The sequence below is a fragment of the Eubalaena glacialis genome, chromosome 1 (assembly GCF_028564815.1).
Source record: "Eubalaena glacialis isolate mEubGla1 chromosome 1, mEubGla1.1.hap2.+ XY, whole genome shotgun sequence".
Classification (NCBI taxonomy): domain Eukaryota; kingdom Metazoa; phylum Chordata; class Mammalia; order Artiodactyla; family Balaenidae; genus Eubalaena; species Eubalaena glacialis.
In genome coordinates this window covers 6812193-6814906 of record NC_083716.1, presented here as the reverse complement: position 1 = coordinate 6814906, position 2714 = coordinate 6812193, and the positions used below count along the sequence as shown (strand labels likewise).

General features: G+C 38.2%; 1 pseudogene; it reads right to left on the bottom strand.

The window, feature by feature from the left end:
* Window positions 1-1898: 1898 nt before the first annotated feature.
* On the bottom strand, window positions 1899-1998 carry LOC133079122 (U6 spliceosomal RNA; annotated as a pseudogene).
* Between the last annotated feature and the right edge of the window lie 716 nt (window positions 1999-2714).

Genomic DNA, 2714 nt, shown 5'->3' with positions numbered 1-2714 from the left:
TAACTAGATTTATTGTGGTGATCATTTTGCAATATATACAAGTATTGAATCATTATGTCGTATGCCTGAAACTAATATAATGTCATATGTCAATTATACCTCAATAACAACAACAAAAAGGAGCCACACCTTAAAATCCCTGAGAAAAAAATAGAATGATTTGAGTCTGGAGAAGGGAAAGCTGGGGTTTCAAGTGGACCAGTTTGAGGAGAGAAACATAAAAATTATGAAACCATCTTGTCTCAGTCTCTTAAAGGGCAGGATGAGACGTTTAAAGGAAATAGATAAGAGAATTTTGCCATGATGAGGGTGGCAGAAAAAATAAGATGGGTGAACAAGTGAAGCTGCGAAACTCATTAAATACAGGAAAAGTTCTCACTTATCTAAACAATGGAAGTTTGTTCTTAAAGACAAAGGTACGGACCAATGAGTCCCCTTGAATCCCTTATATACGGTTTTATGACTCCTGTGGCCAAGAGAATACAAGAGAATTTGTAGCAGAGGAATTATAGACATGTGGCAGTAGTCATGTCCCATGGTATGTTAATAGATGCTACGGGAAAGTTGGTTCTGGTTCAAATAATTTTGGGGAGTACCAGGTTTACAAAAGGTATACAGGTGTCTTCAGGACAAGACTTCTCAGAACCCTTGATATGTTCATGTACACTGTAAAGCTGTCAACACAAGAGAACCAGAAGCATTTTACAAACTTAGTTAAATAACCTTTTTTCCTCCCTCTTTGTAACTCACAGAACACTAGAGTTCTGGGGAACATAGTTTGAGAAATGCTGATGTACAGCACTATTCTTAAGGAAGGATGCATAGTCAGAAATTTGGCAGATTGCTCCTAATTAATAAGAAAACTCAGTATGTCTGGGATCAAACTTAGTAATTTCACACTATCTTTCCCTACCCCAAATCACACAGAACTAGGGTTCTATGGAATGCCCTTAGTCCTCTGGGTCGTGCTGTTCTAGCCCAACTGTTTTTGCTCACCCAACACAACTTACAAATTCCCACCTTCCTTCCTTTGTTTAACAGACCTTCCCCAGTTAGAATGTCCCGCACTGAGCCCTTGCTAGACACAATAGAGCACAGAGCTGGTGGCAGGAGAGAAAGAAGGAACTGAAGGATCCTGTCCTGAAGAAGCTTCCAGTCAACACACAGCCTCTGACCTGAAGCCTTGCCAATGTTTCCTCTGTGGATGTTATGTTTACACCTCTCTTATAACTCTTACTATATTTTGCTTTGTACAATAGTTATTTTAGATTTAATATTAATTGAGTACATTTTCCATGCCAGGCACTGTGCTCAGTGCTGTAGAGGACAAGGAAATGAGTCTTGTCTTCAGAGCAGTTAGCATTCAGGTAAAAAACAATATGCTAGAAAAGTCATCATTTTTTTTTCTTTTTTGACAAATTGACAAATAAAATTGTATATATTAAAGTGTAAAACATGATATGTGTACATTTTGAAATGATCACCACAATAAAGTTAATTAACACATCTATCACACCCTATAGCTACCTTTTTTTAAAAAAAATAAAGGGGCTTCCCTGGTGGTGGAGTGGTTAAGAATCCGCCTGCCAATGCAGGGGACACAGGTTCGAGCCCTGGTCTGGGAAGATTCCACATGCCACGGAGCAACTGAGCCCGTGTGCCACAACTACTGAGCCTGCGCTCTAGAGCCTGTGAGCCACAACTACTGAGCCTGTGTGTCACACCTACTGAAGCCCTCGTGCCTACAGCTCATGCTCCGCAACAAGAGAAGCCACTGCAATGAGAAGCCCGCGCACCGCAACGAAGAGTAGCCCCCGCTGCCCGCAGCTAGAGAAAGCCCACGTGCGGCAACGAAGACCCAACGCAGCCAAAAATAATAAATAAATTAATTAATAAAAAAAAAAATGGAATGTGAATTTGCATGTCATTCTTAATGAAGGGGCCATACTGATCGTCATATCATTCCAATTTTAGTGTATGTGCTGCTGAAGTGAGCACTAGTCATTGATTGTTAACACAAGTCTTAGGTCTCCTGACTTATGTAAAATTTTCCATTAGTTTTAGACATGTAAGTATACAGATACACCCTCATGGCTGTATTTTCCTTCACCACGCCCCTCCCAGCCTCTAGTCCCATACAGGAAATGAAAGGCTGTTTCCTAATATAGCTTCGAATACGTTTCTTTGTACACAGAAAGTGACCATGTCTAACATGCCCTGAACATATTTTTAAATTGATTTGAAGGAGAAGTAGGAAATTTAATATTAACGTTGCTCAATATTATATCCTTTTTTCTTTACAATCTTTTGGGCTTACCCTTTATTTCTTAGTTATTTTCTTCTTCCATATTTTTTCCACTTAAAGCTAAATAACACTATTTAGTTACTATTCCACTTAAAGCTAATAACAGGAAGTGAAAGTGGAAATATTTTAAAAAATAATTATCAGTATTACGCCTTAGAATTTTGCTTTATGAAAATATTTTTAAAGCTATTACTCATGTTGAAGTTTTAGCATTCATTAATATATGTATTTTGTGCAAACTCTACATTCCCGGTTTTGCTGTTATACACACAAATTAATGAATGTACTTTAATGAATTTGATTAATATGCAGCAGTTTAAGATCCATTTTGTATTATTAGTACAGAAATGTTCCTCATTGAGTGCTGCTGAATCGGAATGGTGTGTTTGCCTGGGAAGGCTGACACACA